Genomic DNA, 14648 nt, shown 5'->3' with positions numbered 1-14648 from the left:
CTTCAACCTACGTGTGAGGAAAATCAAACGCTAAGTCGATGACTTAGTGAGGCAAATACTAGAGTACTAACTTAGTAACTGAAATCTTATTTTTTTTATCAAAACATTTATAAAGAACTCACATTATTTTCCATATCAAAAAAGTATACTTATGTATATTATTCACTTGTATAACTTTGTTTCAAATGCCAATGTATACTACTGAGAACTCTAGGTATTTGAGTACATTGAGGTTGTGCACTAATGCTGTCACCACAACTCGTAATTTGCATCGAAGTGCCACATAATTGTCCCGAAAGACCACATAGGTTTGCACGGAAGTGCCACATAGGTTTGCACCGAAGTGCCACATAATTATCCCGAATGACCATATAAACCCTCGACTCTTGGCATGCCAACTATACCTCTAATCCTCATACATATACCTTGGCTATTAATCACATAATTATTTCGATCATTATTCGAAGTGTCTCTTATTCTAGTTACTTTCACATAGAGTCTTTTCTCATTCACTTGTTCAAAGGTCCCCTTACCATAACCATATAATCATAAAACATAGCTTATATAATATAAATTAAATAAAACATTGCAATGTGACATAAATGAAATTATAAAGTTTTTGATCAAAAATAATGAGGTTGTTTTATCGCAAGCCTTCCTCAATTCTGTTACAAAACCGAGAAGTTGCACTCACCTTTGCCTCACTGAAGTCCTAAGCGAAATCTTTAGCACTTTTGAATCGGTACAGAATATGTCGAACTGACCGGAAGTTGATTATATTCAACAACAACACAAAACAATCGAGAATCAATATCGTACTTCGAATCACTTATACTCAATCACGATAACTTGTGATGCGAGAAACACTTAATTTCCATTTCATGCCTAGAAGTATCGGTACTACCACTACAGTACCGATACCTCCCTACAATAAGGTTTTGAAATTGTATCTTGAAAATGGTATCGATACAATACCCATGGTATCGATACTAGCAACTCAGTATCGATACTCTCTTCAACCGGTATCGATACTACCCTTAGAAATCCACAAATTTAACCTTGAAGTATCGGTATTGTTTTAACGGTACCAATACTCCATGCCCAGAATGGCTATTTTCACTTTGAAAATAAACCAAATCTTCATAAATCTGTTATATTTAACACACATTAAGCCTCTAAGCTCACCCATATACATCCAAGCCAACTTGTACTCATTACTACTCTTAATTATCCAAAATCTTATGTAAACACTTGAATCTAAAAATCATACCAAAATTTCAAACATGTTTTTAATCATTTCAATACTTTTACCTTCTTAATTTAATCATTGAAAAGTTAAATATTCAAATAAAACTCCAAAAACTACACTATATCAACAATTCATCTTAACACCCATTTTATAAATTAATCTCTAATCTACTCCTCTTGTTGTTTTAATCCTATATAAGCTTTCCTTAAGCTTATATAACACCCAAACTTCCATTATCAAACCAAAAATTGAAGAAACCAACAAATTTTATCAAATTTACCTTTGAATGGAGGAGTTCACGACAAGAAGAAGAATAGAGAAAGAAAGGATTTCAGATACTCCAAAACACGTGTTTATCCCTTAAATAAAGGAGATACTTATCCTTTAGAATGAAAGACATTTTGCCCTCTCCATAATTCCAAAATTTTTATCCGCCCTACACAAAATTCCAGCATAAATCATTAAATTATCAATTTCTTTTAATTCAACCATTGAGTTTAACATTTTTATATTCTGGTCACTAACCCGATGATTAGGATGTTACAAACATGATAATGTGTTTTGTTTTTTTATTTCCAACAAATAAATGAGTCCCCTAGTTTCACATAATAACCCGTAATTGATTTATGTATCATTGGACAACTTGCTCAATCAGAATCACAATACACTTTCAATCGAGGTTCACTATTAGCTGAGAGTAATATCCTTTGGCCTAGATGCTTGCAAACATACCAAACAATCCATGATATTCGGAAGTGTGTGTGTTAAATAAAGCAATCTGTCAACCAACCTTTGATACACTATTACATCCTTCAATATTTCTTCTACCATATTTCCCTTAACACCCTTGTCATAGTCAGTAGAAGGTGAGCTTCAGGTTCTTCTCAAGCGGCGTCGAGGCACAACACGCTCCTCCCAAGCCTACATCGACTATAAGTTCTAGAGCGTACTTACGCTGATACAACACAATACCTTCTCTTGATCGAACCACCTCGATTCCGAGAAAATACTGAGATTTCCAAGATCCTTCATCTTAAATTTTATGCAATATCCCCTTAAGCTCATCCACTAGTTCCTTATCGTTTTCGGTAATCAACAGATCATCAACATAATAAGCATTATCACCATCATTTCCCCTTTTATTTTAGTAAACAGAGAATAATCATGTAGGCTTTGTACATAACCATTGCTTTGAGAGCCTGAATTCTTGTCGCATGGCTTCAACCCATTGTTCATTAACAATTTCCATTTGGTAAGTCTGTGGTTCAACAATAGAGGACAATGAACAATAAATGCTTGAGAATGAGCAATGAATGGTTACAGAAATACAGTCAGAAATAGGATATAAACATGTAAGTAATGAGGTAGATGAAGAATATTTGAAGGAACAAACAGTCAGACAGCCACGCAGGTTTTAGTAACCCTAGATGACTTTCTCAAATGCGGTGGATTAGGTGAAGGTTGTGACACAGGTGCACCGTTTTCAATAACAAGTGACTTAGGTAACAAACATCATTAGGTGACTCGGACAGTGAGCTATAAGAATATGTGTCAAAGGGGTGGTAACATCTTGTGGAATAAATGATTTTTCAAAATTCTTATGCATAGGAATAACATGTACATGAAGGAAATCATAGTCTAAGCTATGGATTGTAGGTGTAAGAGGAAACAAATGAGAAGTTTTGTTAAGGTTTTAAAAGGGAAAAATATCTTCATGGAAGAAACATCACGACTAACAAATTTTTTTTTTGGAATGAATATCGAACACACATACCCTTTTTTGCACAGTGAAGTATACCATGAAAACGGAAGGAATATCTTCGATGAGAGCTTATCATGATTGTTCAACACTGTGGCATAGCAAAGACACCCGAAAACTTTAAGATGAGACAATTGGTACCTTATAGAAAACTTCAAAAGGAAACTTCCACCCTAGAATCAAGTATGCAATCTTTATTATGTACATGTTGTCAATTCACACTCTCCCCAAAATTTGTTAGGCACATAATTGAAATTTGAGGGCACGAGTTACATTAAGCCATTGACGATGTTTACGTTCAGCCACCCCATTTTGTAATGGATGATGCCTTTAGAAGGAAACAAACTCATTCTCTTCATCATTAAAGAACTCTGTCCCGTTATCACTTCTAATCGTTTTAATAAGGACTGAAAAATGATTCTGAACATAAGCAATAAACTGTTTTAGAACCACCATGGCATCACTCTAAGTCAAAGAATATATACCCACATCATTCTATTATGATCATCAAGTATGGTTAAGAAATATCTATGTCTTGAAATACGATAAGCCCCCATAAATCGATATGTATGAGTGATAAAGGTTTATCTTCTCGTGTATTACTAATATGAAATGGCAACGAGACTGTTTGGCAAGAGGACAAATGCAACAGTGCTTAACATGATCACAATGAACAAGGTCCGAATTAAATTAAGACATTTTATTCATTGTGTTTAAAGAGGAATGACCAAGCCTAGCATGTCATAGAGTGCTAGAATAACAATTTTGGGAATACACGAAGCAGTAGAATAAAAACAAGAATCTGAACTGGTAACAAAGGTAACAACATTTTTTTATGTGATAAAATATTAGGTTGAAGAGTATATAAGCTGCCTGAAATTTACCAATCCCTTCATCTGTCCATTACAAGGTCCTGTAACAAACAAAAAGTAGGTAAAAAATGATAGAACAGTTAAGTTCCTTGGTAAGTTGAGAAACTGATAAAAGGTTAATGGAAGTTAGGAACATGTAAAACTTTGATTAATGTCTAGGTAGGCGAACATGATAGGTTCCAACGTAATCAATCTTGGTTATTTTACCATTTTCCAATTGAAGAATGATGTGGAATCATATGCTACATGGGAACTCAAGAACTCAAGGTTTAAACGTCATGTGATTTGTGGCGTCTGTGTCAAGAATCCAGGTTCGATTCAAAAAAGAATTATCACCAATACCTGGCATATGTGCATCAACTTGTTGGGAAATAAACCGAGTACGAGTAATTTCCTATAGCCAGATTAGTGAGAATGCGAAATAAAGCGGAAAAATAATACCCGAAATTGATAACGAGTTCAGCCAATTGTGCTTACGTTTCCGGACTGCTGCAGATCTTTTACTAAGAGAGAAAATTTACAGGTGTTTACAAACACTCACTACTCACAAGAAAACTCTCTAGTATTGGGAGAAAGAAATGATTTTTGGGATGGCTCTGAAGCTAAATGAGCTAGGTATTTATAGTTGAAACTTAAGGACTTAATCTTGTAATACCCTAAAACCTAGGGATTAATTGTGATTATCCCATTATCATTTTTCAACAAACATCTACCAAACTTTGAAAAATTTTTCAAAAAAACATTTACCAAACTTTGAAAACCATTTTCAAAGAAACATTTACCAAACTTTGAAAACCATTTTTTCAAAGTTGGTTACCAAACTTGAAAACCATTTTTCAACAATCTCCCACTTGAAGACTGATTTTAATCTGTCTTCACACCTCGATCAATGCAACAACTTTTTCTAGTCTTGTTACTCTAGCATGCCAACTGAAGTTGAACACAACTTTAGTTTGTCTGTAGTCACCGTCTTTGTCAACATATCTGCCGGAGCTCCACTGATCTTTTCAAGTTTCAAAATCTCATCTTCCAGAAGAGACCGGATAAAATGATATCACAATTGTATGTGCTTTGTCCTGGAATGAAAAGATGGATTCTTTGCTAGATGTAGCACTTTGACTGTCGCAATACAAGACATTGTTTTCTTGTTCTTGCCTAACTCTTCCAAGAAACTTTGGAGCCAAACCTTCTCCTTGCTAGCTTCCGTAGCGACATATTCTGCTTCAGTTGTGGAGAGCAACTATCTTCTGTAATTGAGAAACCCAACTCACTGCGGTTCCTCCAGAGTAGAGACATACCCTGTAGTGCTCCTTCTGATGTCAACATTTCCGGCTAAGTCAGCTCTACAGCCTGTCAGTATCGTATCTCCACCTTTGAAACAAAGTGCTTTGTTTGTGTACCCCCCCGATATCTGAGGATCCATTTGACTGCTTCCCAGTGTACCTTGCCCGGATTATTCATGTACCTGCTAACAACTCCCACTACTTGAGCAATATCTGTCTGGTACAAACCATGGCATACATTAGACTTCCAATTGCTGAGGCGTACGGCACCTTCACCGTGTGTGCACGTTCTTCCTCCGTCTTTGGTGACTGTTCTTTGGAGAGTCTGAAATGAACACCTAAAGGTGTACTTACTGGTTTAGCATCTTGCATGTTGAACCTGGAGAGTACTTTGTTGATGTACTCAGCCTGTGATAATATCAAAGTCCCCGACTTTGTGTCTCTCTTGATCCTCATCCCAAGAATCTGTTTTGCAGCGCCCAGATCCTTCATAGCAAACTGCTTTGACAATTTTTGCTTCAAGTTTATAATCTCTTGCATGTATGAGCCTGCAACGCATGTCATCAACGTAAAAAAATAAATAATGAAGCTATTGTCGAACCTCTTGTTGTAGCAACAATGATCTGCTTGGCATCTGGTAAAACCACTGCTACTCATGAAACTATCAAACTTCTTGTACCACTGTCTAGGAGCTTGTTTTAAACCATACAAGCTCTCTTCAACCTGCATACCAGGTTTTTCTTACCTGCCTCTATGAAGCCTTCTGGCTGCCTCATATAGATTTCTTCCTCCAAATCACCATGAAGGAAAGCTGTCTTCACATCTAACTGCTCAAGATGTAAATTCTCTGCAGCTACAATTTTTAACACCAGTCTAATTGTAGATAGCTTCACGACTGGAAAGAAAATTTCATTGTAGTCAATACCTTCTTTTTGCTGAAAGCCTTTGACAACTAATCTTGCTTTATAGCGTTTGCTCCCATCATGCTCTTCTTTGATCCTGTAAATCCACTTGTTATGGAGTGCTTTCTTGCCTGGTTGTAATTCAGCTAATTCCCACGTCTGATTTGACATAAGCGAGTCCATCTCATTTTTCATGGAAGATTCCCATTTAACTGAATCCTCCACTTGCATTGCTTCATCATAGCACTCTGGTTCACCATTGTCAGTCAGCAACAAGTAGTGCAAAGAAGGAGAATATCGCTAGGTTGGTTTAGGAATTCTGGAGGAGCGTTTAGTTCTGGTGTGCCTGGTTCTTCTTGAACTGCTTCAGGAGTGATCTGAACTTCATTTCCAGAAATCCCCTCAAACTCAGCAAATTCCTTTGTTTCAGCTTGGTATTGGAGCTGTTTGATTCTATAGTTGACCTGTCTTTGTACATCACGTTCTCATTGAAAATGACATCTCTACTTCTAATGATCTTCCGATTTTCATAGTCCCAAAACCGGTAACCGAACTCATCACCACCGTAACCAACAAAGGCACATTTGTTGGACTTAGCATCAAGTTTACTTCTTTCAGCAGAGTCTATGTGTACATAAGAAATACAACCAAACACTCTTAAGTGTGAAAGGTTTTTCTTCTTGCCATCCAAAGGAACTGAGGGCCCACGGTTGATCAGGTAAGCTGCAGTGTTGATAGCTTCAGCCCATAGAAATTTGGGCAATCCGACATGTATCCTCATGCTTCTGGCACGTTCATTCAGAGTTCTTTTCATGTGCTCTGCTACGCCATTCTGCTGTGGTGTCATGGAAACTGTTGTCTCCATCTTGATCCCATTGTTTGCGCAAAAATCTCTGAATCTCCTATTTTTGTACTCTCATCCATTGTCAGACCTCAACCGCTTGACTTTCATACCAGTTTCATTTTCCACCATGACCTTCCATTTTCTGAAGGTATTAAAGACTTCTGATTTTTCTTCAGAAAATAAACCCACCTTCCTTGTAGAATCATCGATGAAGGTGACATAATATAATGAGCCTGTAAGAGATGGAACTGGAGATGGTCCCCATACATCCGTATGAACTAACTCTAACTTTTCAGCCTTGGGTGTCTTACCAATCTTTACAAAGCTAACTTTCTTTTGTTTGCCAAAGATGCAATCCTCGCATAGTCCGACATCTATATTCTTTAGATCCGGCAGCTTCCCATTTGACAAAAGTGTCTTCATCCCTTTCTCGCTCATATGGCCAAGCCTTTGGTGCCATAGGTTTGATTTTCCATCAGCATCTGCTACTGCAATGATATTCTCTAAATTTGATGTTATATAGAGAGTACCAGTTTTCTTACCACGAGCAATGACGAGTGCTCCTTTGGTAATCTTCCATTCACAGCCTGAAAAGGTTGTGCTAAATCCTTCACCATCAAGCTGTCCTACAGAAATTAAATTTCTTTTGAGGCCAGGAATATGTCTCACTCCTTTCAGCGTCCAGGTGGTTTGGTTTGGCAACTTTAGTCGGATGTCTCCTTTTCCGACGATCTTTAAGGTTTCATCATCAGCTAGATGAACCTTCCCAAAATCACCACTGACATAATTTTCCATGATTTCTCGACATGGGGTGGAGTGGAAAGATGCCCCTGAATCCAAGATCCATGATTCAATCAGACTGTTGACGCTTAGAATCATGGCATCACATGTATCCTCTGTCACGTTGGCAGATTCCTGTGCGCCGGTATTTTTCTTCAGTGCTCGGCAATCTCTTTTAAAGTGACCCTTCTTGCCATAATTATAACAGGTAAAATCTTTCTTTCCCGTTATGGATTTCCCCGTCTGGATTTCGATCTGCCATGATTTGAATTTCTTTATGAAGTTCTCCCTCTGGACTCCGTGTGCAAGGCTGAGGAGGTTGATGCTTCACCCGATTCTCTCCGTCGAATTTCTTCGCTCAGTACCAGATCCCGAACATCGTCAAATTTCAATTTACTATTTCCCGACGAGTTGCTAACTGCTGTAACAGTAGCATTCCAACTGTCTGGTAGAGATGATAAGAGAATTAAAGCTCGAACTTCATCATTGAATTCAATTTCCACTAAACTCAACTGAGTTGTGATTGTGTTGAGTTCATTTAGGTGTTGTGCCATCGATGCCCCTTCCGTCATCCACAAATTGAATAATCGCCTCATCAAGTGCACTTTGTTTGAGGCTGATAGCTTCTCATACATACTGGAGAGAGCCGCCATAAGACCCGCCGTGGTCTTTTCCTTTGCTATGTTGAAAGCAACATTGCGGGATAACGTCAGTCGGATAACTCCGAGGGCTTGTCTGTCGAGAAGAGCCTAGTCTTCATTCTTTATGCCCTCTAGTTGCTTTCCTGAGAGAGGTTGATATAGATTTTTCTGGTACAGAAAATTTTCAATCTGCATCTTCCAAAAGCCAAAGTCCGCACCATCGAACTTTTCAATTTTCACCTTCCCTTCATCTGCAGCCATCGCTCCCACTTGAATCTGGTTTCGTTTGGATCGTTTCTGACAATTCTTGCGAACCACCGTGTATTAAAACACCTCCGTCGATAAATTCGTATTGCCAACAAAATTTTACTATTCACGAAATTTACTATTCACATGAATAGTAACCTCGCAAAAAATTGACAAAATTCACAACCAAAAGCTCTGATACCAGTTGTTATAAAATAAACCAAGTACGAGTAATTTCTCTATAGCCAGATTAGTGAGAATGCGAAATAAAAGCGAAAAAATAATACCCGAAATTGATAACGGAGTTCAGCCAATTGTACTTACGTCTCTGGACTGCTGCAGATCTTTTACTAAGAGAGAAATTTACAGGTGTTTACAAAACACTCACTACTCACAAGAAACTCTCTAGTATTGGGAGAAAGAAATGATTTTTGGGATGGTTCTGAAGCTAAATGAGCTAGGGTATTTATAGTTGAAACTTAAGGACTTAATCTTGTAAATACCCTAAAACCTAGGGATTAATTATGATTATCCCATTATCATTTTTCAACAAACATCTACCAAATTTTGAAAAACTATTTTTCAAAGAAACATTTACCAAACTTTGAAAACCATTTTCAAAGAAACATTTACCAAACTTTGAAAACCATTTTTTCAAAGTTGGTTACCAAACTTGAAAACCATTTTAATACTTTCAACACAACTTGTATTCTAGATTCCTTTCCTAGCAAATTCAGAATCTGTTAGTACTATTCAAGTGTAAAAACTAGTGCTTGTGTTTCATTTAAGTGCACATTATCATCAGGAGATGCTTTTGACCCAAATTCATTGTTACCACATTATTTGCATAATTCAATTTTTTTTCTTAGTAAACTTAAAATCTGTCGAATAACCAATCAATTTGTAACACAACTCTTTCTTTTTTTCCTTGATATGGTAGTAATTATATACTCCATTAAACCTTCTTTTTGATTGTATGTTGGAGGAATTTGAGTATAAAGCACTTGGTTCGAAAATCATCAACACTTTCCTGAATTTTGTCGTTGTGTCTCTTCTTGAATAAGCATAGAATATGCTTGATTCACGGATGGTAAAAGACTCATTAAAAGGATTTGACTACGAACCATTGAATAGGACTCACTCAAGCCCATAAGAAACTGAAACAGTCTTTGACGCTTTACATGTTCTGTATTCATCCTTGATGCTTCACAACCACACAACGCTAAAGGAGCTATGGTGTCATATTCATCCCACAACAATCGAAGTTTTGTATGATAAGAAGAGATTGTAGATGTATCTTGAGCTTGTGTAGAAATCTCCCGATGCAAGAAGAATATCCTTGACCTATCTATTTTATCAAACCGCTCTTTCAAGTCTGTCCACACCAAAGAAGCATTTGACGTGAAAACGATCCCAGCTGAAAGTTCTTGGCTTACAGTATTCAGGATCCAAGATAACAGAAGTGCATCACATCGATCCCACTGTGGTTGTAACTCAAGTATTGTACATCACGAGTATAATAACCATCATCAAAGCCAATTTTATTCATGGAAAGCAAAGCTATTCTTATTGATATACTCCAATGACTGTAATTCTCAATTCCGGTAAGTTGATGAGAAACTAACAACGTTCCCAGTGTATCCAAATGATGCAAATAAAGTTGATGAGAATGATCAATTTAAATCTCTTGAAGATTTAACATGATAAAATAAAAGAAAACAATAAACACGTAAGAAAAGAGAAGAAACAATAAACCAAACGAATTAGGCGTGACTTACGCACAGAAACTCAGACAATCAGAACAATGTTCTGGCCAAAAAATATCATTGTTCCTCGCTCTGATACCATGCCAAATACGATACTGCAACATTGAATATGATTGAAAAAGCTGCAGATACTAAGGTGATAAAGATAGACAAAGAAGAAACTCAATATGTTTGGAAAAAATAACTTAATATTTTGTCTTTTTTCTTCTACAATTGTGATATATATACAAATATAATTAACAATCCTTTAACTAATTAGTTATTCTAAAAATGACTTTTCTTACTTACTAGCAACCTCACAACAATACCTTATGTGCAAAGATAAATATAAGATTTTATATTAGAGAATATAAACTTTTAAAAATTATAAAAAAATTAATTGTGTAAAATTAAATTATTAATATATGAAAAAATCTTAATGAATCTTACATTATTCTTACTCCTTAAATTATTATTTTACTCGTAATTCAGTCTATAACTTATTTATATATGTTAAGCGTATCTTATTTAGAATAATTTAATGTAACTGTGTGCGAGAGTGTTGTAGATGAGTCTTTGAAAGGGAAATAAGAATGCCTTGTTCTTCATATGCGACTATGTACCCACGTTGATTTGGCTTTCTTACTCCCTTATTTTTCAAAAAAGTGATTAATTGCTTATATAGTCCAAAAAGTTTTGATTTTGGAAAATGTTTATCCAAAATGAATAACGGATTTCTTAGGAGTGAAGTCCGCCATTGTTCAAATCATACAATTTTGCGTATTTAACCAACTTGGTGAATAAAATAAAGGCCCCCCATTTAACAAAAAATTGAAGAATACCATATTAAAGCCTTGAGTTGTTGCTTATAGGAAACAATGGTATTCCAGATGTATTAGTTCAAATAGCGATGTATATATCTAAAATATATGATAATTAATTTAAAATTTTTAGAGTAGGACGATTGTTCCCGTTCGCCCCTCTCTCGATCCATCCTGAGCTCAAAGAGGAGTTGTTCGAGGAAGAAGAACAGACCCAACCGGGCTGTCATTCATTGTCACATACAGAGCACGATCCTCACTTTGTAGCCATTTTATGCAGCCAATACGGAAACCTTGCATCCTTGTACGAAGCTTTTTAATTTTTCTGATTCACCAACAACAGAGAGCCATTCTGTGAGAATCTCCATGGTTATATAGTCGGGACTGCAATCGTTCTCAATCATACTGTCCCAACATATTACAAATATCGAGAACATGTCCATATCATAAATCTACATGAGAATGATATTCAAAGTTACACCAAAGACGAGTATAATTTTTCAAAAATGATTTTTAAAAATGTTGTAAAAATGAATTTTTAAAAGTGATGTATAAAAATGCAATTTAAAATTTAATTGTTTGAAATTGTTGTTAAAAAGTGAATTTGAAAAGATAAAATGTATATTATAGAAATTATGTTATAAATTTAAAAATATAACATTTAAATTATATTAACACTTATATATGAAACTTATCAATTTAAACTATACAATAAATTCAAAAAAGTATTATTATATATGAATTATATCAATTTAAACTATAACAAAATATAAAAAATACAAGTAAAAAATATAATTATAATAAAAATATATTTTATATAATTCACTATTAATATTTTAATATATAAGTCATAAATTTTATTTATTTTAAATGATGAAAACAAATTATCAAAGTAATAATTTTTTTTAAGGATGTTAGTATTAAATTATTAAAATAAAATGTAAATATATAATTGAGTAGAGTCCATGTAAGAATAAAATTATAATTTGATTTCAAATGCAAAATTGAAAATAAAAAAGCTAGAAATCCTAACCTTTGCGATTGGTTTGAAACCATGCCTTCAAAAATTGATATGAAGATTATCAAATTGGTCAAAGTTCTTTTAATGTGTTTCTGCATCAACGAGAACTGAAATAATGCCTTCCAAAGTGAACGGTTCGTGACTTGCCGTAATCACAACAATAAAAGGACGATGCTCCTATGGTAAGCTGTTGAGAATGGTGGCAATGCGTTCAAACTCGGCGATAGGGCATCCACACGCGGCAAGTGCATCGTAATTTTCTTTCACGTGAGAGATATATGCTCCCATGCCAAGATCATTATTCTTAACTGTTTTCAGCTTGTAGTGTAGGTTCATGATAGTGCTGGTCGATTTACTTGCAAAAAATGTCGTTATTGTTTTCTAGATTTATGAGGCAATCTCCGCTCCCACCAGTTGAGGAAGTAAGGATGGACTTATAAAAAAGTAACCAGGAGGCTAGGGCACTATATTGAGCCATGAAAACCTCAAATTCTTCGTTTTCCACCAGTAACCCATCATCTCCTTCCACCATGGCAAGTGATGGTTAAACGGCACCGGTAAACAGCTTCTCAAGCCAATGATTACGAACAGTAAGCAACACTTGTTGTTTCCAAAGACGAAAGTTATATTCATCAAGCACCACATTGATTTTTTTTGTGTGAAAACATTCCCGAAAGGGAAAAAATGCAGATTCAGTAACATCGGAGTTGGAGGGCCCCACCATGTCCAACCATAAAGATGGAAGAGAACCCCACACAGATTCTCAAAAAAAGCAGCAGAGAAGCACCCATATCAGAAGCGACTGATACCATATTGTAAATTTTGTACTGAAAAGAAATAAATAAAACGTGTGTTCACATCTTGCTTTTGGTTTACATAGTGAGTCTATTTATATGTTTAGAAGAATTCTAGAATATATAATAGTTGTCTACGTGACGTTATAACAACCTGCCAGCACTTGTAACAAACTTTCCATGTATGCACAGCTCTCATATTGGCTCATCATTAATCAATGTATGTTTTTTAATAAAATGTATATTTCTTATTTAATCTATTTCACGTCTAATTTTGAAGTCATGAGCAGTTGCACATGATATTGATATAATTATTAATATTTATCAACTACTTTAATTTTTATTTTAAATACAATGAGATAACTTTATTAAAATTATCAACATTTGGAGATAATGTTATTAAAATCATTAGGAGATGCTTGTATTCTAGATTCATTCCCTAGCAAATTCAAAATCTGTTGGTACTGTTCAGGTGTAAACACTGGAACTTGTGTTGCATTTAAGTGTATATTATCACCAGGAGATGTTTTTTGACCAAAATCCCCTATCACCATATTATTTGTAGAATTTGATTTTTTTTCTTAGAAAACTTAAAATTTACTGGATAACCAATCAATTTGTAACACAACTTTTTCTTGTGTCATTTGATATGGCAATAATTACATACAACATTAAACTTTCTTTTTAATTGTATGTTGGAGGAATTTGAGTATAAATCAGTTGGTTCAGAAATCATCAACACTTTTCTTGAATTTTGTCGTTGTGTCTCTTCTTGAATAGGCATAGAATATGCTTGATTCACGGATGGTAAAAGACTCATTAAAAGGATTTGACTACGAACCATTGAATAGGACTCACTCAAGCCCATAAGAAACTGAAACAATCTTTGACACTTTACATGTTCTGTATTCATCCTTGATGCTTCACAACCACACAACGCTAAAGGAGCTATGGTGTCATATTCATCTCACAACAATCGAAGTTTTGTATGATAAGCAAAGATTATAGATGTACCTTGATCTTGTGTAACAATCTCCCGATGCAAGAATAATATCCTCGAGATGTCTATTTTATCAATACGCCCTTTCAGGTTTGTCCACATCAAAGAAGCACTTGACGCGAAAACGATCCCAACTAAAAGTTCTTGGCTTACAGTATTCAGGATCCAATATAACACAAGTGTGTTACATCGATCCCACTATGATTGTAACTCAAGTATTGTACCATCACAAGTACAAGAACCATCAACAAAGCCAATTTTATTCTTGTCAAGCAAAACTATTCTCATTGATCTACTCCAATGATTGTAATTATCAATTTCTGTAAGCTGATGAGAAACTAACAACGTTCCCGGCGTATCCGAAGGATGCAAATAAAGTTGATGAGAATGATCAATTTGAATATCTTGAAGATTCACCATTATAAAGTAAAAGAAAACAAGAAACACGCAAGAAAAGAGAAGAAATAGTAAACAAAATGAACCAGGCATGGCTTACGCACAGAAACTCAGACAATCAGAACAACGTTCTAGCCAGAAAAAGATCACCATTCTTCGCTCTGATACCATGTCAAAGATGATACTACAATATTGAATGTGGTTGAAAAAACTATAGATACTAAGGTGATAAAGGTAGAAGAAGAAGAAACTCAATATGTTTGGAAAAAAGAACTTGATCGTGTGTCTTTTTTCT

The 14648-nt window shown here is 35.2% G+C and overlaps 1 pseudogene; it reads right to left on the bottom strand.

Moving 5' to 3' along the window:
- The window catches only part of LOC120192985, a 29395-nt pseudogene that overhangs the window by 3819 nt on the left and 10928 nt on the right, over nucleotides 1-14648 (bottom strand).

Source organism: Hibiscus syriacus, unplaced genomic scaffold (assembly GCF_006381635.1).
Source record: "Hibiscus syriacus cultivar Baekdansim isolate YM2019G1 unplaced genomic scaffold, ASM638163v2 tig00116984_pilon, whole genome shotgun sequence".
NCBI classification, from domain to species: domain Eukaryota; kingdom Viridiplantae; phylum Streptophyta; class Magnoliopsida; order Malvales; family Malvaceae; genus Hibiscus; species Hibiscus syriacus.
The sequence above is the reverse complement of the archived record's forward strand: the minus strand, read 5'-3'. Positions and strand labels throughout refer to the sequence as shown.